The following is a 23,699-nucleotide window of genomic DNA, read 5'->3' as shown; positions in this document are numbered from 1 at the left end:
CAGGGGGTTAGACCAAGGGGATGAGCTGTTCCTCCCTGTGCACAGCAACAGCTCGGATGCTCCGTACCAGTCCGAAGATGCAGTCCCATCCCTGCTTCACAGCTGCCTTGCGTACGTGTGCCAGAGAAAGATCACCACTGATATCTGAGGATATTTTTGTATGCTTTAATATATTCTGTATGTTTTTATGGCCAAGGCATTGAGGGGCACTTGAAAAGTGCCTGTTTGATCATTTTCTTCGGTTCTGATAAAAAAGCCCTTCATTTGCTTTCGAGATGGACTAATTTGGTTTCTTGTATGTGTCTCATTCCACATTAATAGCAAAAAGGATGCTCTGAATACCCCTCCCCTTCCCCCAGCTTCTCCAATGGCGTTCAGAATGGCAAATAAGAAGGAGTACTTAATTAGGAAGCTTATTTCTAGGGCTATAATAATAATAACAGCAATAATAATAAAAGAAATTAAGAGGAGACAAAAGATGAGAGAAAAGACTGGAGTAAGGACAACTAAATCAGGTTGTTGCTGGCTCCCCGTGCCTTTTCTTTTTTAAAGATGGTAAATCTAAAGGACTAGCACAGATGAAAAACCAAGACTGAAGGTGGGTGGAGAAAGCAGTTTTAAAACCTGTGCAAGCAGGGATGAAACAGCTTCTGGCAAGGAGGGTACAACACTAAACAGCTTCATTAGGCAAGAAAGAGAAAAGGAAAGGGTGAGGGGACAGGGTGAAAGGGAAGAGGAGAAGCGGTGAGAAGGCAAGGGGATCACTGTGCGCACGAGCAAAACGAGATCTTTCGGTGCCTTCACCTCCCACGTTAAGACCGTGGCAAGGACAGCAGCAGAGATTGAAGAGAGATCCCCAGCATCTCTCTCTCTCTCTCCCCCTGTCTTTTCAAACTCACAGTCACACACTCTCTCATTCGCAGAGGCGCAGACGGACGTGCGTTCCCAAACACACAGCACCCCGTCAGTCATTTCCTCTGTCCCCCCCACCCTGGGAGCACAATGTCCCCCTCATCCATCGTTTTGGTCGCTGAACTCCAGCACCGTGCCTCTTCCACTCTTTTTTTTTTTTTGGCTGGACCTCTTAGCTATCCTAGTCAGCGCTCACCACAGACTTTCTAGAAAACCAGAGTTTTCTACCCAAAATATCTCTTTTCCCCCCCCACCCTTAAGAAACCCTCGTTTAGAGACAGGGGTGATCTTGAGCTATAGAAGATTCTCCTGCTAATTATATCCACACTCATTCTCCCTCATATTCAGCTTTCATATTCACAGCTATTATGACAAACAGATCTGAGATATTTTCGCTGCGTTCAGTTTATCATTACGCACCAAGGTTATACTTTTCCTTGACCTGCTCAACCCAGTCTAATATTAACAAATTGAGCGTTTTTACGGGTTCCTTTCCAAGCATGAAGTTGATTAGGAATTTAGGAAATGGTGGTGATTTAAAGATTAACCTTTCATATAATTACTGACATAAACCAGAGCTATTAAGGTTTTAGAAACAATTATTCAGAGAATATTCTAAGTTAAAAAATACCACGTTTAGAACCATGCGAAAGACCTTCTGTATCAGCCATTTTTTGTTATTTTTTTAATTTTTTTTTTTTTAACAGCAGAAAACCCTGGTGAAAGGAAAGGAGTAAGTGCAGTTCTACCTCTGAAGTTAGAGGAAAGTAAGGCTACAAAAATATTACAGAAACCAAGCAACAATCTTCTGCTGGCAAGACAGAGCCTGTAATTGGGTGGGTGGCTGTGAAGATCCAAGCTTGCAGAGCACTGTAATTTTATTGCAGTGTGTCTGCTTTAAAGTGAACATATTTGCAATGATGAAATCCGAATTTCCGTGAGAACGGGGCAATTGTTTTTGCTGTAAAGATGCCGTCACTTGTTGGCATTCAGACACAATTATTCAGCCTTTAAAGCAATTACCGTTCTTATTCACTTTTGCTGGTGGGATAGTCTGGTGAGACAGACAAACATAACAGGGAGGTTGAGTTCGAACTACCCAGATTTGCATTACAAGAGAAGAAATTCAGTTTAAAATAAACACCTTTTCCACCGCTTCTCCTCTTCCCGAAAATCCAAATAGGTACATCATTTAGAGAAATCAGAGATAATTGGCAGTGGCTAAAGGGTAATATTATGTGCGTCTGTGCTTGGCAAACAGCACCTACTATTCTGCTAAGGCACTTTTTATTTTAAACCATTTCGCTGCTCTCATGTTCTTCACATCCTCACCAGACACAGTAACTACCGCCAGAAAGATGTCTTTCAACACGGCTGCTATGGGAACGTGACCAATTCGGTTCCATTTCTGAGCTAACAAAGACTAAATCCAAGATTTCAAAGGTAATAGGTAAGTCTAAAAATCTACTTCATCACCGAATTACCATTTTCAGCGCGGCAGATTTCTCCGACCGACGTGGTTGGACGCCAAGCCTGGTCGTTCATTTATGACAAACTTTGTTGGGGCCTTTTTCAAGACGTACCTTTCTCTTAATAGCAAATAAGAGCACCACACCGGAGAGAGGACTGAAAACTGTATTTTCAGTAGAATGAGAGCTAAAAAAAAATACATATATATATGCATGGACATATCAAATTGATTTGAGGGCTTGTCCAAGGAAGGTGATGCCATTTGTATATACGGAATGTCCCCGAAGCAGCGCACCTCTGTACCCCAGCGGTTACAATAAGGTATGAGCCAACATCCTCCCAATAGCTGGGGGAACTCAAACCGGAAACAGATTTCTGAATCTCTTTTAAAATATATGATTTCCCCCTAATTTTTATCCCTTCTTACCCACTCTTTCCCTTTTTTCATTCCCAAAACCTCACAGGCAGAATGAAACAAAAGTGTGTGTCGGGGGGTGGCAAGAGGGAAACCCTGAAAAATCCCAAACTGAACTGCAAGAACAGTCCATGGCTGTTGAATTCCAGAGGTTTTGATTCTTTTAGCAATTGCCAGCCCTTTGAAACACATCTGCTATCAACCCTCTTTGCAAGACGAGAGGTAAAGTGAGCTCCCGGGAGTAAATCCGTATCTGTCTCTGTAGTTCAGTGCCTCTACTCACAGTCTGGCTTGCTAAGAGAGCCTGGTAAATATAAAAGTAAGTTAATAATAATGAGATGAACCACCTAGGAATTTTTCCCTCCCCTCTTTATTTTTTAAACTTGGCTCCGTACTAAAGTTTATCTTGACAGAAAATTTACTTCTCTGATCCAGATTATTTCCCAAAGCAATTTTTTTTTTTTTAACAGCAAACAAATGTGTGGCTGCTGCTGAAAGGTTTGCAATTCCCCGTGCTAAAGAGGCCACCTCATGTCAAATGTTTACCTTAATTTCACGTAAACGTCACTCCAGGTTGGACATTCTGTATTTCTTTAGCAGCGTATGCAACTGCCTCCATCCTCGCAAACCTTCTCCTGGAGCCGAAACTACCTTTACAACCAGCCCAGAACCCAATGCTACTGTCAGATCGAATTCCCAAAACAACAACAGGATGTAATGAATTTATTATGTAATTGCTGGAGTCTAATAAATTGAATGTGAATCCTATGGCCTGAAACACAAAGAAATAATGGAGACAATAAATGAGTTGAAGAAATGCATCTGACATGCTCTCTGTGGGGAAAAAAAAACCCCGCAAAACAAAAAACGCTTTGTGGGAAAATGCTTAAGCTTGCAGAAGGTGGAGGGCATCGAGCACAGCTGCAAAAAGGTGAATTACGTGGGATAGATCACAGCTAAAAAATAAAAGGGGAAATTGAAAAGGGGACAGTGCCCATAGCAGATTAATCAGAAAGAGAATTAGGTGAAAACCAACACAGGAGAAACTCATCAAGGGAAAACAAAGCGCTGTGGTGATATTTGATGACAAAATGAGTCGAGACAAACGTGTATTTGCAGTGGGGGAAACAGCAATCCATGAAGTCCCATCACGCCGAACGCTGAGCTTTTTCCTTTGTTCATCTTTGCTCTGTCACCATGGGCTTTTTGGTATATTTTTAAAACTCTTAACTATTTTATTGCTCGTATGCACAGAACTGAACCCTTGGAGACGGTGCTTTTACTTTCTGTGAAATATGCTAAGCCAATAGTTGTTTTTTGGATGGACGGCACTTCTACGCTGAAGTAAACCCTATTGTATTGGGTTTGTGAATGTATTTCCTTGCTTCCAGCAACTGTCAGGGATTACATCAGGTTATTCTAGTTGATGGAATGAAGATCTTCCCCAAAAAGTTCATCTAAGTAGTTCTATGAATTTATATTTCATAAAAAAGGGAGCTGAAAACTTTTCTCTTTTTTTCCCTGGTTATGTTTTCCCCTTATGTAGAATAATCTAGCCTAAATCTGTCATTTTTCATTAGCAAAGGAGTCAAGCTATGGCTGTTAATGACAACTCTTAATGAGGATTTGATGAGTAAGTCCTGGAAAATCAAACTTGAAACAAAGACTAAAATCTGTCTCAAATCTATTGTTTCCAGGTAATAGAGATGTTAGCAATCGGTAAATAAAAGTGAGAGTATTTAAAGCAAACTAGGGCATTTAAAACAACAAATCAGCAGGTCCAAATACTGTTTATCAAGAAATTAAGAAAAAAGAAAAAGTTCAAAAAGGAAGTGGAGGAGCTGGTAAAAAAAAAAAAAGCAGATTTCTAGTTAAAGTAGCCGTTGCACCAAAACCTGAATAACTAAAATACACTGCAGTTCCCCTAATTTAGAGCTGATTAGAGATGATCATTACAGACAGGTAAGCCTTATCTCAGCAGCTGTTAAGTTTGTTTCAAGTTAAGGTCTGTAGCACCGCACAATAGGGATAACTGACTGGTCATCTGTGGAGTAACACCACGGTTCTCTAATAACCTGCAGTCCTGAACCTTTGGACTGCCGTAATAATATTAACAAAGTGGTACAGCAAAAAAGGCGATTTTATAATTGGACTTTTAAAGAGCTTTTGACAAAATGCCTTTAAAAGATATTCAGTTTCCCATAAATAAGACAAGCTCTATGGTCATAGGAAACTAGCTAGGCATCAAATAATACAGCGGCCTTTTACTTAATACAGAGAAAAAACGGAGTGCGGTCCAAGGCCAGGGCTGCTGAATCATCCCAGCTACAATCAGGAAACGTATGGCATTTTTAAAATGACAGATTATTTATATCACAAAAGTAATGAAAATCATAAGGATGTGCAAAGGGACTTCCAAAGGCTGTTGATTCTATAAGCTTTGATGGATGAAATTCTGAACTGCCAAATACAAAGCAAAAGACACAATATAAGGAAAACTGTTCGTCCGTGCCTTGGAGATGTAATTTATATGCAACAATTGGGTAACTATCTTGCTGGCTATTGCACTGAAAATCTCTGCTCAGTGTGCAGAGAAAAATAAAAATAAAAAAAAAAGGGAGGGGAAAAGAAAAGTGGAATAACCCCTCAAATGTATACGCAACGGAACAGCTCTCAAGAAATTAGATAGCTTGATATAAATCACTACCATGCCTTCGGTTAGAAAACAGCCCCCAGTTCAGTTAAGAACAAGTTAGGGAAGGATCTAACTGCTAGATAAGGGCAAGCTACTGCCAGGTGAAAGGACGAACGAGTCGGGGAAGTCTGTACGTGAGGAGAGGCAGAGAACCCGGACCTGCAGCCGCGGCACACGAGCAAAAGGGGTCTCCATCCCCCCTCTAGTGGCCACTCCACAGCGGGCTACTGCACACCGAAAACACGATCGCGAACGGCAAAGGCGATACACTGGCAATTGATTTTAAACCAAGTACACACCCCCTCTGTTTTATTCCCCTTGCAATTTTCTCTTGCTTCACTTCATATTATTATTATTTGCTATTCCCCATTAAACTGCCTGCTGAATGCCTTCGTTGGTTCTTGTCATTGCTTAGCGCTGGAGCTGTTCTACAGCAGGGGTAATTTTTTTTTTCTTGTGCTATGCTTGTACCTACTTGCAAGAAGAGGATATGGAGTGTGACAGGGGCCCATGCACACTCTAACATCAGAAATAATCATAAATTAAAAAAAAATAAACTTTGGAACTCATTGTATAAGACATCGCTGATGCAAAAAATAGGCACTAAAAAAAAGGAATAGTTGTACAGAAATGGGAACATTGAATTAAATTTGTACGTATACGACTAAAATGTTTTAGATTAAAAAAGGTGCTTTTTTTAGGAACAGCATGCAGTCGAAACGGTCCTTTTAATTTCCTACTCATGGAGCAGTCACTGAATCGCAGTGTTTCTAACTAACCCGCGCAGCTACAGTCACCTGAAGAAACTGAGGCCAGATGAACCCTTCACATCCCAACATATCAAATGCACACAGGTTCTTCGTGGTGTTACTGCTTCCTCTTCCTTCTATAGGACAGTTGCTAAAATTGAAAGAATCCTCATTTTTACCAATCTCTCTGAATCATAGAATCATATAGGTTGGAAAAGACCCTTAAGATCCTGGAGTCCAGAATAATGCAATATAACAGACCATCCTCTGTTCCTGCCTTAAAGGCATCCTACCCTGGAACATTCGGTGGGCCGAAGGAGCTGAGATGCTAAGCTGGATGCACTGAGGGATGCTGCTGAGGACTGAAAAGGAGCTGGGCTCTGTTTCTGGTTGAGATAACACCCAACACCTGGTTAGGACTGTATGTTCTAAGTTCAGGTTCTCTAAAAAAAAAAAAAAAAATTAATAAAGAAAGAAAGAAAGAAACCTGGTGGTTTGGAGCAGATGTGAACATCCCTTGGTTACCCTTTCAAGGGACCTACTACATCCTCAAGCTAATAAACTCCGGTGTAACGGGCTGGGGTTATAGGGAAGATGAGAAGTAGCAAGGGATTAAGTTTTCCTCTTGTAAAATATTTCCTTTTGGCAAAGACTGACAACTAGTTTAGACGGAGTTCAGAGCTAGCACTTCTATGTTAATTTTAATGTGTTGTTATTAATTTGTTCAACTGAAACTAAAGAATAACACAACAAACAAGGCACAGTTTGACTTCTCACGTCTTAAATTCAAAAAATGAACCTGTTTCCAATGCGTCTTAATAATTTTACCTCATTAAAAATATTTAGAAAACAGATTATTCAAATGATTTGTATATAATAATGTAAGTACTTTGCTCTTCCAGCATAAAATTAATTCATTACTATCCACTGTCAGAGCAAATTTGATAGTCTGTCCCTTACGATGCAATTACAGCCAACACTTGTATTCATAATGCCCGCTATCAAGACTAAGAATATAAGGAACTGCACAGACAATTCAAAAAATAAGAAAAGTCACTGGAGTACTATGGTGATGGGTGCAAGTAGAAGGACAAGCTTACAGGGAAACCTAAAGAAAATGGATTCTCTGCTCCATATGGAAAGAAGACATCCAGACTGATCCATTAAGGACAGCTCTTTCTCCACCGCTGCTTACAGAGAGGCATATACCTATTTCTGGAAATTACAGAAGCGATTGCGAGTGGCTGACTTGGAGTATTTGGTTGAGCACCTCATGCCGGATGGGAATTCTTTACCTGTTGTTTAAGCCCAGTAATATGCTTTGTTTCATATAGGAAATGCATATTTTCAAACATAGAACTTATTCTTCTCAGTCTGACAATAAATATTTTTTTCCTAGAGTTCCCCTCATAGTAGACAAAAGCAAACCCTGATTTTTAGGTGAAGAGATACAAGTTTCTACAAATTGAAGAAAAGGGGCTCTTCAGAATGACAGCCTAGTGTAGTCAGTGATTTCCCTTGAATGCCATTACTGGGGTAAATTAAGTGTCAGGTTCCAGACTAATTCATCACTTATTAATTAACAATATCAATGATTCTTTTTTCATTACAGATAACACATTTTACAGACTACCAGAAGCATTTTTTATTACTAAAGTTATCTCAAAGGCTCTTCCCCAATATCTGCCACAATAAAAAAAAAAAAAAAAAAAAGGAAAACATTCAATCATAATTTTAATGATAGATCATTTTTCCCTTCACTAAAATTAAATCTTAAAAGCCATTTAATTAAACTGAATGATAACTGAATTACTTTAACCATGCTCTCTCCCCAGACACTAAAATATGGCATGGCAATGTTTTACCACGAGGAAGCAAAACTTAACAAAGCAAACTATTCTGAGTGGGTGTTTCCTATACCTAAATAAACCCCCTCTTCAACAACCTCATTCCTTTGTATTTTCAACCGCAAATTTTCACCTGCGTCTTTTTGTAACGCGCAGAACGACAACACCTTGCTCAAGTCGGACTGCGTGCTCTGAACAACAGCAAAGGGTAACACTTCAAAAAAAGGTCCAGGTTCTGTTTGATATCTCACTAATTTTAGTAAGAAAAGGAGTAAGTTTTATGCTAACTACCTGCTTAAGTCTCCTGCTGTGCCTTACAAACACAACTCTCATTACATTATTAAATCAGCCTTGGCCCAGATTTACCATATTTAGTACATGAATACGTTTTTGTGTAACTTCTGCATGATGTTCAACCCCATCCTAAAGACTGTTTGCAACCAGTAGTAAAGACTTAGTTGGTGTAATTTCTTCTTCTTTTTAAATGGTGTATCTATTTGATCCTACTGCAGAAGTTTTATCTAACCTGTAGCTAACCTTGAGTGTTTGTTTTTCTCTTCCAGGAGTTAAAAAGAGAAAGTTTCTTTATATTTCATATATAATTTGCTAAGTCTCTTATGAGTGTGCTTCCAGAGGATTAAAGAAGAAATTTTATCACCGAAAGAATCGGAAAATAGATTTGCAGATGTAGCAATCTTGTAAAACCCAGAGTTCAGAAAAAACATTCACACTACTGTCAGGGAGGAAAAATCATTTCCCAAATCGTCCCAATTTCTTCCTACAGAGATTAAAAGGACAATGATGCAACTCCTACGTGACTCCTTTCAACTGTTTCTAACCACAGACCAGCTTCAGTGCCATTCCTGTGATGATGCTCTCAGGATTATTTCACGCCTGTCTCTTGGTTCCTATATTCATCGATGTTAGGCATTTTTTGCAAGGTGAACACAAGTTATTTTATTCAGAGGTGTGAAAAAAACCCAGCCCTGTTCCTTCATGCATTAGTCAGGTTTCCATCACTACAAAGTAAAGCATCAATTGGGATTAAACCTCTAGAAATCACATTTTTTGAAACTCTTGCCAACTACATAATTATGTCCCAAATGATTTTGTGCCAGGTGGTTTGGCTAACAGATGGAATGGTATATTTGTTCACTCTTCATAAACCAAGCTCCACTCCAAAAACTGTGAGCCAGAAGTATCTAAATTATTGATTGACAGTTACATATGCCTAATAATTAATTAAACTCCAGCTACAAATTGCAGTGAGTCCTGTGAGTACTTAAGAAAAAAAAAATCATATAGAAAATGTGTGATACTGTCTTTACCGTAACGTTTTTAAATCATGGCAGCTAAAAATAATGGTATGCAATGATGCACTACAGACCAAAGAGCTTTGGTATGAAGCGTCTTTAAAACGCTTAAAGAAGCATACGTTATAGAACATTACATATTGTTCCCGTAAGATTATTTTTCGCAACGCCAAACTTCACCAAATGCTTACTAAACCCCCCGAGGAGTTGTGACCAGACCTAACAACCGCAGTCAGGTTCAGACGACTCTTCCCAGACCACGTATACACTATATAATCACCACTAATGCTCCGGAGGGAGAAATCAAACTGAGATCAAACCACGAGCTGGCTTTATACCTCCTGAATTAGGGGTTATCTGAGGCTCCTGTATTTCCTGCCTGCCAATCCCAGATGGAAATATGGACACCTTTGTCAGCCAGCGTATGGCCAGAGAGCCCATTTCATCTGGATGTATCAAAATTATTGTGTGCGTGTGCTCAACCGGTAATGAAGGCAAAGACGGTAAATCCAACGCGGTCTGAAGGTGTCGGACTTCCAGCATCCACGCAGATTAATTGTGCTGAGGACGCACGGCAGGCATTTCAGATTGATGAATGGCACATGTCATCAGTCATTCTCAAGCTGGAAACAGGCTGGATTTTCTGCTCCTGTGCCGATCCGCTGGGCCACAAAGTACAAAAGTCTACGGTGGAGCTGACCCTGTCCCGTTCAACATTTCCCTAAATGCCTGCAAACATCACCGACCTTCCAGCCCGTGCAATGGCCTTCATCAAAATCCCACCAAGCTGAGGGTAACAATGTATACATTTCCCACCCCCCTATGGGAAAATAGTAATTAATGTAAAAAAACAGAGAATGAGAAAAGCTTTTTGTCATAGTATATTAATATCCCTACTTCTGCTATCACAAAGCTGTGCCAGAAACACTGATTTAATAGGCACTGCAAAGCAATTACCATGCAAATAATATTAGCCAGCAATTTATTATTTTTTTAGTAAAGCCCTTGTTTTGGCTAGCAGACCACAGTAACAGATTCCAATAAAACTGGGTAATTGAAAGAAATCTCAAGTCTCTAAATAGCTGTGACACCGAACATATGAAGCAACAGTTCTCAGACTGGCCTGTTGGTCCGCTTGCAATTTCAAGTACGGACAACCCGGGGAGCCACCAAACAACTTACGCAGCAGAAAGGGAGCACTGAAGCAATGGGAAGGAAAGATGTTCAGGAAAACTTTCTTTCACTAGTGACATTAGCAAGGAGGACATCGGAGAATAATGTAGAGGGTTTTAAGCCACTTTGGGAATAGCATTCCTGCCATAACTCCTGCCTTTGCCTCTGCTCTTCATAAGGAACGTTTTAACGGAGTAAGCAAGTCTATCATTTTAAGCAACATAGACTGGTCTGTTTATAGCACAGGATTGGAAACTTGCTTAGATTCCCCAAAGTGCTAAGCTCCGTGTTCAGCTTTAGAAGTTTCCCGGCAATCCTCCTGTCTTGCGTCGATTGGAGCTATATGATTTTTACTTTAATTCGCTTAATTTTTCTGTGCTTCATTTCAGCACCAGAGAATGAACTAAGTTGCTTAATTCACACCAGAGTGCTGTGACACTCACTGTGAACTTTTATTCTATAATGACTGGTCAAAATATGATGATTCTTGTTCCTGAAGTCCGACGTGATTTTGCCTAATCAAATTAGTGAAAGAACAGATTTGATTGTGTGTTATCTCTGCAACTAAAGATGAGTTAATTAAGATTCAACTTCCAGATACAAGGCAGGACTCAATATTTTTTTCTTATTCCCCTGTTGTAGGATGCTGATTATGTAGCAAATAAAAATACAGTATAAGAATACATACCTTTGCTATGTTTCCCTTACCGCTTTAAAATTCAAATGCCTCTTTTAATTAACAATCTAAATACTCCAAATACAGAAACACATTTCTGTGCTTCTTATGAGAAGAAAAAAGAAAAACAACACTAGCATGTGTCCTAAAACTTCTAAATATTTTTGGGAGGAACAAAAGAAAACTACTTTCTAGTTAAACTGATGAATATACAAATATTGACATTGTTGTGCTCAAGATCAAGTACAAATTGAATCTGTGATTTCATTTATGGAAATAGGTAAGCTGGGAAATGCAATTACTATCTATAAATCATTTTGCTATAACCTTCTACTTCAATATCCTTAAATAGCAAAATGCAACTGAAGCTATTTTAGTTAAAGCCCGAACAAAATAAATCCTTGTGGCAACACTCATCTGTCAGGGGATTTGATGTTCTCCAAAGTACTTGTTGGTATTAAGCAAGCAATCTCTCACTTCTAACAGACTTTCTTATTGATATGTATGAGCTAAGTAGTTTATTATTTATAGTTAAGTGTGAAATGATATGTCAAAGAAAAACAGAAAATTAGGGAAACTGCATATTACAAGATCTAAAATATTTAATTCCCGTACAAAACAGCTACTAACAGTTGTGTACTCGGAGACATAATAACGTGGCTAACAACTAAATGGTGCCGCCTAGGAAATCTGGGACAAGAAAATATGTCATGGTCAAGCCTGTCATGCCTGGACAGACTATGAAGATCAACATGTATGTATGCACTTTTCAGGAGGCCCAGCAGAAGCAAGAAAGATCACTGAAAAACTAGAAAAAATGCCAACAACAAAAACAGATAAACAATTTTTGCACAAAACTTGCAGACTATTTGAGACATTGAAAACCTCACCAACTATCCAGCACTCAATTCACTACAATTTGAACCAGGAAACAACGTAATGGAAATGGCAAGGTCCTATTGATCACTAAGATGATCCCAGGGCTGGAGCACCTCTGCTATGGAGACAGGCTGAGAGAGTTGGGGGTGTTCAGCCTGGAGAAGAGAAGGCTCCGGGGAGACCTTAGAGCCCCTTCCAGTCCCTACAGGGGCTCCAGGAAAGCTGGAGAGGGGCTGGTGACAAGGGCAGGGAGTGACAGGCCAAGGGGAATGGCCTGAAGCTGCAGGAGGGCAGATGGAGATGAGATGTGAGGCAGAAATCCTTCCCTGTGAGGGTGCTGAGGCCCTGGCCCAGGTTGCCCAGAGAAGCTGTGGCTGCCCCTGGCTCCCTGGCAGTGTTCAAGGCCAGGTTGGATGGGGCTTTGGGCAACCTGGGCTAGTGGAGGGTGTCCCTGCCCATGGCAGGGGGGTGAAACTAGATGGGCTGTGAGGTTCCTTTCAACTCAAACCAGTCTGGGGTTCTGTGATTCCACATTGTGTAGTGCAGGTTTATGCACAAGCTCAGTGCCTTTGACTGAATCCATCTTAATATAAGGGAACAAACATAAATATATATGAAAGTATATGCCTTCTTTGAAATAAATACCAGTCTTAATTTCTTTTTATCTCTAATAATCTTATCTTAACCTTATTTTATGAGGATACCTCTGCTTGCACGGTAATTGAATTAATACTTCAGTATTTTGCAATTGAAATCTGCTTCATTTCCTCAACAGTTCTGCAGGCAGAATGGCAGCTGACATGACAAAATCAGGCAGGAACACATTTGGCATTTGCCACAAACCTATATCAAGATACGTAGTCTTGACTCTCTAGCTTTGCCAAGGAGTAGGAGTATTCACAGGCAAAGATCCCAGTTTTAGACACAAGATTTTAAATACAATATTGGTGGTTAATAAAGCACTAACTGTCTATACCTGAATTTACTGCACAACGTCAAAGCTTGTCTGTCTTTTCACAAATTGGTGGATCATATTGTTGGACTGATTCTGTCACTGTTATTTCAGACATGATGTTTTTTTGGTATAACACAAACTTAGGGTCATTGATGAGAAGCTGCCATTAGCATTGCTGTTTCCATCTGATGGGAACAGTAGGACGTTCCCCGATCCAACCATGGATCAAGTGTTGTGTTTTCCCAGGGAATGGCAGATGGCCTAGAAATGCTGTGGCATTAACATCTGAAATCACACTACCTGTAGGTGAGTTGATTACACTCCTCACCACAGGAGTCCTGTAGGAAGCCAAGCTAATTGTGCGTAACGGCAGCTCAATTGCAGTCCTCCTATTTGGTGTAGGTTTTCATAGCCAACAGGTTATTTCTACACCTGTCCTGAGAAGTTTGAGCTCAACTCAGTTAATTTCCAAGTCTAATTTTATCACAGGAATTGAAAAGATTGACAATTACACCAGTATCACGGAGAAACCAGAACCTTTTTGGTTACGAAGCTTTTTCCCTTTGCCTCTCTGGTGGGAGTACGCCTCATTTCTACAGATGGGAGCTTTGCGTTGATGATGCTGATTAAACTGGAGCACGTCTGGAAGGATCCGGAGGAAGACATTATTTTTTTCTAAAACACATCACTCCATCAAGGATTTGGTTAAATCTCATACCAATCCTTAATTCCCACCTATCAATACAGTGCTCCTAAATAAGCTTCTTGTTGTCTTGTTTCACTGTCAGTGGCTACCTCTATTAAACAGTGCTTGACAGCTAAGGAAATATAAACACGGACGATTAGACCATTCTTTTAGAACTCTGTGAAAGAGGTTGGTTGTAGCTTAGAGAGATTCTAAATTAATATATCAGGGTCATCAAAGAAGAAAAAAAAATGTGGGGTTTTTTTTTTTCTGGTTTACTTCTGCCATGGTATCTAAAAGGCTTGATTCTCAGATCACAGGTAGTCTGGTTAATCCAGAAGGTTTCCACTTCTCTAGTGATGCTACAGGCTTCATTTTGCTGGAAGTTTCTGCTAAATTTGTGTATTCAGCTGGCTGGCTGCAGATTTTTCAAAGATGAGTGAGGTTTCTCCAGAATTATCCTGGCAAGGGAGTATCAGCTCATCCCAGAGATCTGCAAAATTCTTGGGAGTGCGAAGCCAGGTCTACGGACAACAACATTTCCTCACACAGACAGAAAATGCATGGACTCCTATTTCGGAGCCAAGGAGCAACAGCCTCCAAGCCACGCAAGGACACATACATCCCACCAGCTTGCTGAAAGTGACTTTGAACAGCTACTTCCAGAAGCAGCCATAATTTCAGCAGCAAATTCCACTGAAATAAGCAAAATCACCTCCAGCAAGGTCCTTTATCTCTGACTGATTGGGTAATACAAGTTTCCCCATCAGGGCTCAGGAATTGGTGCACTCAAATTCACACCCTACTTCAGAGTAATTTCCTCAAGTACGTAGGTAATGTCATTTGAAAATATAGATTTGCTTAATGTCAGAAAAGAAAAAAAAAGAATTCCTTCTAATAAGGTACTGCCATCGGCATATGAAATGGCTGAATTAAAGCTGATTGAATACTTCCAATTTAGGACAGCCTAAACAGTCGGTAGAATAGCATCAGATGATATTCACAGGATAAGAAACTCTATTCTAGAGACACGTGGCTCTGAAAAAGGACACAAGGTTTTCAAATCCTTTATAAGGGAAACTGCGTTCAATCTTCCTCTATGTCTACGCAGGGTAAGATAAGTAATCAGCTCAATTTGCAACAAAGGAGATCTGGGTTACATATTAGAAAGCATTTTCTAACTGTAAATAGAGTTCAGCACAGAAGATTAAATAACTTCTATTCGTGCCAAGAATTTTGGCATTTTAATCCTTTATTGCAACTGAACTGTATTAGGACTCTTCCAAATAACTGTCCACATTAGACTGCTTTTTAGGAACAACAAGAACACTTTGTATTTTAATTTTCAAAATTAAGACCTTTTTCACTTACTGCCATCTCGGCAATTTTCTTAATTTAAACTTATCTATGCACACAAATATTTAAGTGAAATATATATACGTGCGTGCACATGTATTCATAAGTTTTTGACAACATGCCAACGGATATGTGACAAAGCCATTAAATTGGATTAAGGTAATTGGCAGGGAACAACTAACCCCTTTACATTAAAGCTAGTCTGTGGAAATCCATACGCTTGCATTGGTAGGTATGCGCGCACCATTTCGAGCTGTGAAATTACTGAGTGGCCATCAACCTTCGATCAGGTGAGCAGGCGGCTGTAGTGAGAATTTTACAGCAAGGTTTGATCTAAAAGGGGGTGTCGCTCGGGCGAGCACAAACTCCCATCTTCGCTGCAAGTGCATCTGCATGTTGTCGTTAATACAACGCAGGTAGACTTTATGCTGCTTATCTCCAGGTTAACGGAAATTCCTGTTGACTTGACGGCACAGGCAGACCACTGCTTAGTGATCTGCAAAATAAAGCGCAAGTCTGAGATGGAAACAAGGACATGTGATGTTAGTTTTATTCTATTTGCTTATTTTATGCATAATATAAAGGCAGAGTAGGACAGAGGTATAAATCCCACGTTTTATTTTAGTAAGCTGCTAGTTTATAAACTGGACTTTTTTTGATCCCTACATTCTTCGTTTGCCTTTCCTTCCAAGAATTTTTGTTCTTTTGCAGGAGTTTAAAGAAGAAAGACTGCCAGGAGAAAGAATGGGTAACACTAACTCAGACTTTTCATAGTCAGGACTAAAATTATAACAATTCCAGATGGGTTCGACAACAAGGACAGTTTAATTCTAAGACGTCTTTGTACTTTTATTTTCTAAAATATTGTATTCAAGTGTATTAAATATTGTTATTTAGCTGCTAAAATGATAGAAAAAATAATTGAAAGCATTTTAAGAAGCTATTTAGCTCACTTTCCTGCAACAAGGCAAAATCAATTGTATCATTCCTGACAAACGTTTAGCTGTTATCAAACCTCTCCACTGATAAGGATTTTGCAGCATCCTCAGGCAATATTCTTCTGTGCTGAACTCCCTTTACTCCTAATACATTTTCCTTAATTCAAATCTGAACCTTCCCTGCCGCAATGTTATTCTGGAACTATTTCTTCTGTCCAGCAGGAAAATGAAACCTGTTTATTCTCTTTCACTTTGCAGGAGCATTTTACATAGTTCAGGACCTAGAGAAAAATGGTAGCAATTTTCACTTCTCCAGACGAAACAGCACCAGTTCACTCAATCTTCTCTCATCAGACATATTTTTTCTTGGGCTTTGATCATTATTTTTACTTTCCTTTTCAATCAGACTTCATCTCTCTTGCAGTCCGTACCCCAAATTGACACAACACTTCAGCAAAGGTCTTACAGAGGCAGTTAGGCGATATATCCCGCTTAGGCACGGCCAGGAACGGATCAGGTGATGGTGTACCGTAACTCACCTACATCCCTTTCTACAGAATCTCTGCTTCCTTAATTAGCTGTTTCTTTTTAGAAGATGTGTATTTTGTTATGTAAAGATATTTAGGGAAGAAGATCAAGAAAACATATTTAGGATTTTGCTTTCGTATGTATAAATATTGAAACTATGCATATCCAGGCTTACAAATGATTTTAAAAAAATCTTTTTTTTTTTTCACTATACTCTGTGTTTTGTTTCATTAATATCTCAGTTGCATTCATAAAGTTCAGTTCTCTCAATATTGTGTATACACCAAACAACACTCTTTTACGGAACCACTTTTCTTTTAACAAAGCAGCTCGTTTGCCTGAATTGACCACAGATAAATACATTTGTACAAGCAGGGTTGTTAACTTCTCTGCCTATTTCAGCCAGGCACTTAATCATATCTTCAATGGCAGATATACTTCACAGTGACCTAAAACTGAGAGTAAGCCAGTCACTCAATATAAAATAATAAATCCTTCCCCTCAGAAACTACAGTCTGGAAATACATTGTATTGGAAAGCGCTTTTAAAAATTATTTTAAGACAACAATTTTGTTGCAGAAAATAATTTAGTCATAGAAACAACAATATATTGGACAAGACACTACTAAACAATATTCTTTTTTAAAGTATATTGAGAAATTTTTTTTTTTTTTTTTTTTTTTTTTGCCATATGAAGACAGGGGTTTAATTTTCTTATCCCTTCCAGAGAATGGCAGCTCTCCTGACAGCGCTGCAGTGCTGCGTCTGGATGTGACCCACACGTGCTGACGTCTGAGAGACATTACGGAGCTGAGAGGAACTATGTTAATTATTACGAAAAGCCAAAGCTGTCTTCAGAAGATCTCAAACAACATCATGTCCTTCAGTATTGTGTAAAACATATTGGGGTTAAATTACACCCCAAAGATTATTTTAAGCTCCGATCTTTTAATTAAACAAAATAAACCATGCATTGGGACTAATGCTTTGATGAGACTATGAATATTCGGCGGGGAGACGTGAATCTGGTGAGCATGCTGCGGTGCCTCCGTGCCCCGATTCAAAGCCCACTGAAACAAAGAGAAAAACTTCACGTATTAATCAGCCCAGGATCAGCCTCATCCGTCAATATTCACAAAGTTACCTTACACAAACTTCTGATTTTTGTCGCAAATTCTGTTCCCACCCCCCCTTGAACTAGCTGTGTGCACACACAAATCTGCCCTTTTCTCTGTCTCCCAGCCATTCTGATGCACTTTCCCACTTAAACAAATTTCATTGCATTACATTTTTCTTGGCTGAATTTTTTTTCACCCCTTCTTGTGTGTTTTCACACCTGGCACCAGCATCTCTTCCTCAACTGTCTCTGATCTCCAACTCTTTCCTATTCCACATTATTACTAGCAAAAACATCTTCACGTGAGCTCTCAAGACAGAGTCTCTCACTATCTATCTCCCTTGGCTACAGACCTGATTTTTAAGACTAATTTCTCCTATCTAGCCACATCCCCATGTTTGCATTTTTTCTCTGCTACGACTCTTCCTCTTTCTTCGCTTTTTTGCTAATCTGATGCATACACTTCCTGAAAAAGCATCGCAACCTGAAGGCTCGCTGTTACTCCCTGTGTATATTGAGCTAAATGACTTCCAAATATATCAGCTTTCTAAGTCAGGCTGTGATGTCAGGTTTTCAGGCATTTGATCCAGTTTCTATTTGGGTTGTAATCTCTTTGGGATATGCTTTGTGTCTTCGTTTGTGTTCTGGATGTAACGTGATAAATTATTTAAAAAAAAAAAAATTAAAAAATGTAGGGGTTTGTTGTTGTAATTTGTGGCTTTAGCATTAAAGCTAGTATCTGGAAAAGCTCGGTCTTTAGAAAGTTTCTATTCAGTCCTAATTCAGGCAAAATTCGACTGGATTTAATGAAATCCCTGACTAAATGCAGACTGATGTAATACTTAGAACTGTGAACACTGGAAGTTTTCCATTACGTAAATGAATCCAGAGAAATAATCTAGAGACACATTATGAACAAGCATACATATATATATATATATATATATATAATTTAATGCTAAAAACTATCTGATTGGATATACTTTTTTTGTACATGCGTGTATGAGTAACCACAGCCTGGTACTTCCTGAGTTTTACTGCTTTTTCATTACAGTTATTCCTAAAAATGATTACTCTGTGGAAGCAGACAGAAATGCTGATTACCACACATTAGAAATTTCATTTTGTGTATTCAGAATTAAATATATTTTTGATGAACATTATTTTTTAACTATCTTATTTTCAGACTTTAGAGCAAGGACTGCCAAGAGTTTGCATTCAATCAATTTATTTGGGAGGTCACATGAGTAATTTGTATAAACCAGTTTTATATTTCACATAGATGCTCCAAGACTGTTAAAAGCTGCAGTTCATCTCTTAGCTCCAACGCAATCACAAGCTGAATTAAGGAATTCACAGCCCGACCTTGATACTTTACTATTTGGTTTAACACAGGCAGAGTAAGTATCACGTACAATCTCTCCCCGCCACCTCTCTCTCTCCCCATATATAAGTGTATATATAGGCTTATATATACTATATATATATACACACACAGGAGAGAGAGATATGGATATATATATTCATGCTGACTGATATTTCTGTTCCAGCCATGCTATGCATTATTCGGCATGATAATCTTGAAGAATCTATTGAATTACTTGTATTGCGTTTATAACAATTTAATATTATCAAGGAGTTAATACTTATCAGCTTCCTTTGGAGCTCTTAGAATTAATTTTACTGGCAAAGCTAAGAGTCTGCCCATCCTGCTAAAAAAGCAGATGAAGCAAAGAGAGCGAATCTTCAGGAGAAAAAGAGTCTGTATTATAAGGACGGAACTAATACTTCCTTTAGTTCCTCATTACTTATCTGTTTTTATTGAACTGATGCTATTGTTTTCCCTTTTCCAAACATATAACCTTAGTGAAGGCCTATCCGTCATTACTAGTCAAAATTTGGCAAAGATCCCAAAGAGATTTGCAATCTTATCAGATAATAATCCTTCTGCTAAAAGCAAGCAGCCACTCTACGGGGATCTTTATGTGGCTTTGCTAAAACATTTTCTTTCTGACTTGTCAGCAGTCAAATAACAGGACTTCAGTGACAAATGATCTACTTAACCCTCCAGAAAGGAAACCTGACTTGTTTTTTAGGACAGTTTTCATTTTTAAGTCTGAAAGATCAGACAAAGACACATTACCTTTCAAGGAAAGTGATGATGCAACTGCAACATTTGGAAAAGAATCTCATTCCACCTAAGCGGTTTTGTCTTTTTGTTTGATTGCTTTTGGGGAAGGAGGAAGATACATGCAGAATGTAATAAAAATCTGATCTACAATGGCAAGATTGTCCTAAATTTCTGAGATACTATTTCCCTAAATCAGTAGGACAAATTATCTATGTTTTTAACTTTAAGAGGTAGAACCTGGAACAACCACATGTCTCCACAGAGTTGAAGTGTCATTAATGAGTTGATGCAATGACAGAGTCCTCCAAACCTCCAGAAATCCCCTCCAACTTCAACCATTCTGTGATTCTGTGATTCATAGAATCATGGCATGGGTTGGGTTGGAAGGGACCTTTAAAGCTCATCTAGACCAAACCCCTGCAGTGAGCAGGGTTGTCTTCCACTCAATCAGGTTGCCCAGAGCCCCGTCCAACCTAACCTTGAATGTTTCCAGGGATGGGACATCTACCACCTCTCTGGGCAACCTGTGCCAGTGTTTCACAACTCTCTAAAAAATTTCTTCCTTATATCTAGTTTAAATCTCCTCTTAGTTTAAAACCATTACCCCTTGTCCTATCACTACAGGCCCTCCTAAAAAGTTTGTCCCCAGAAGCAGTCAAAGAGAACGGGCATAGACGAGACCTTTGGAGGTGATTTAGTGTCTCCCTTTCTCCTTGGCCATTGTCTCATGACCCTATGTCAGCCAGAGGATCATTTGTTTCTGAATCTCAGACTTTTCAACAAAGTGAGTTTGCTTCAGTTACTGGGTTTATATTCAAAGAAAGGAAGAGAAAAAGATTTGGTAAAGACCTATTTGTAAGAGATGTCTTTCTGTAAGGGAGTCTTGACTAAAGCAGTTGATTTTCACAGGTACATAAAAAAAGAACCAGGAGATATCTGCAAAGCCCTTATACAGCTCCCAGAGAAGGCAACAATATGTTCTTATTGATTTCAGCATAAGGTGTATTAATTCCATTACCAGGAAATTATTTTTACCTATAAGTAAATGGTCAAGGGACTTCTACTCATTATCATTACTGAGCTTGGAGTAATTCCATATTTGTCTTGACCTTCTTAATGAAGACATTGCTGATCTTCAGCCTTAACCCTTCTTGGATTCATCTCATTTCTTCTCACCGAGTTACACACCACTGGAACTAAGTTACATAATCAGCTTCAACAATTTTTTTTTCATATTCATGCTTTTCAAACACCTACATACATATCACATCCTCCTTAGTTGCTCTAATTCCAATGTTTTAACTAATTCTTCATGACAGGATGTCAATGTCAAGTATTATTGAGCCTTAAACAGAGTCAGGGATTGCCAAATGTAATGTTCAAGCACCTTCCCAACCATTATGTAGCAAACTGTTTAGAGCTGATTGTGGGGAGGGCTTAATTCAGCTGCACTTAGATTTCTGAGAACAGCTTTTTAACCTCTTTTTTTCTATAAGGTTTGTTTCTGCTTCTTTTTTTTCTGAGAGGTGCAGTAATCTATTGCAGTAAGGGTTTCTATGAAAATTATGTTCAATTTTCATCATTGGAGCAGAAGAGGCTATGAAGCCAAGGCACAGCAAAGAAGCTCTTGACAAATAACGCGTGGTCTACTGTCCTCTTCCTTCGCAAACGTAATGGAAATGATATGATGGTGCAGTTCAAAGGAATTTTTCATGGCGTCTTGAAAAATAAATATGAAACTTGAAATTGTCTTTAAATTTTGAATTAAATGTACTTTAACAACCATTGTTAAGGTGGATGATTCATAAATGCATACTATTACAGGAGCAGGAAAATAAAATTGTGAAAATAAAGCAGATTCATTTTTAAAATTGCTGTAATATTTCACTAAACCATTTTTATACATACATCCTAAGAAAATAATAACAAAAAATCAAGCCAGGCCACACAAGTAGAAATCTGGCATAATTATTACTCTTTTGACAACTGTGAAACTACTATTTTCAATTTGTAATTCAGCTGAGCTGATGACAGATTTCTCTTCATCATCATTGATTTATGAGCTCATCTTGTCAACTTTTCCCCCCCTTCCCACATTATTTACACAAGTTGAGGCCGTTTTTTTCTCTTAGAACAAATGGCAACATTTCAAGAAACACTATCAAATTGTGTAAATCCATAACTGCCTTTTGAAATTAAACAGATTTTCTCTGGATGCTATAGCTCAAGTACTATAACACTCGGAAATAATTAGAAAGCAAAACTAACAGAGCACGATATGATGAGAGTCTGTAGGTATTGAATGTCTTTCTCTTCCTCACTCCAAAAACCAGAGTGCCTCCTATCACGACCAGCTTCCCTGGGACTGTTCATTAGGACTAAGTAGATCACAACAGGTATGAAAAGTACATTTGAATCTAAAAATCCAGTCTTTCAAGATATGCAGGTTTTTGGGGTTTAGGTTTTTTCGGTTGGTTGGTTGGTGTTTTTTTAAGATGGATCTGATAGTTTATTCCTATTCTATTTTAATAAAAGGACGTTTATGAAAAGCAAATGAGTTGTTGGATCATTAATTAACACACTGCCACTAAGCATATGTATAATAAAATGAGCAATAATTCATCTTTTATATTACTGATATCAATCCGAAGACGAGAAATGTTCAGTAAGTATCTATCCACCACCACTAAGCATATATATAATAAAATGAGCAATAATTCATCTATTATGTTAGTGATATCAATCCAAAGAAGAGAAATGTTCAAGAAGAAGTATCTATCTTACGTAATTATAAACTTAGTTGATAATGAAATATTTCACATTCCACAGTAAAAAGGAAGCTATTAAAGGGTAACTCCAATAGAAGTTGGAGATTTGAATCAGCATGCTTAACTGATTTGCTCAAAGATCTAGATGGTCAGTGCTCTGGGATGTAAGGGGAATAAATACAGAAAGAAGAGTGGCCCTATGAAACAAACTTCAGAAGTTAAACCAAACACAAGGGGAAAGAGGAATTCTGTAACAGCTATTTTCAGGCTGGAATTTTTACAGCTTTACTTTTTAGACAGTGACATTTCACTGAACATTTGAACTTCTTTCCAAATGTTTCAAAATCCCAGCATTTAATTTCTCAAAATAAAACATATCATCCAATCCTTCTTGCCTGCCCTTCTGTTATCTTCTACAATTTATATAATCTTTTTGACCTTACACGTTCAATACGAAGGATAAGGGTTGGAAGACATAATGTAGACATGTAATTACGATACTTTTATTAGTAGATAGTATATGTCCTTGTATGAAATTGGGAAACAATAGCAGGTAAAAGTGCCTTCCTGTGTCTTTTGATTAGCTGAATAATCAAGCTGTTGTTTCTTTGAATGACCTTTCCTGTTATGATATAGCTTATTATCACCTTCCCTACAATGCCTGTCCTCTAAATACTGTTCTCTCTATTGTAATTTCTTTCTTGACTCCGGAAAATATATTTTCTCACTTTTTTTCTATTGAAATTGTCAGCATCTCCCACAATGCTAACTCTTTGACCTATTAGATCAAGGTAATTGAATGCTTATCTCTTATTTAAATGATACTATTTAAAGTCTCATTTTAATATCAGTCTTATTTCATACTATGTATAATTTACACAAGCTTCTATAACCCTGTCAGCATATGAAATTTCTTCAGAAATACCAGGGTCGGCTAAGGCTTTCCATTCAGTTGTCGAGCATCATATTACTTCACTTAGCCTGAAATACATACAGGAATTTGTTAATTGTATTCAGATGTCAAGCTCTAAAAAACCTTGTAAGAAGGATATCGTGTAAGAGTTTCTGGGGTACGTGGTCCGGTAATAGTAG

General features: G+C 38.5%; 1 protein-coding gene across 3 annotated transcripts in view; it reads right to left on the bottom strand.

The window, feature by feature from the left end:
* The window catches only part of CTNNA2 (catenin alpha 2), a 539,666-nt gene that overhangs the window by 165,622 nt on the left and 350,345 nt on the right, over positions 1–23,699 (bottom strand). The window lies entirely within an intron of this gene.

This window comes from Grus americana, chromosome 4 (genome assembly GCF_028858705.1).
Source record: "Grus americana isolate bGruAme1 chromosome 4, bGruAme1.mat, whole genome shotgun sequence".
Taxonomy (NCBI): domain Eukaryota; kingdom Metazoa; phylum Chordata; class Aves; order Gruiformes; family Gruidae; genus Grus; species Grus americana.
This window is presented reverse-complemented; position numbering and strand designations above follow the sequence as displayed.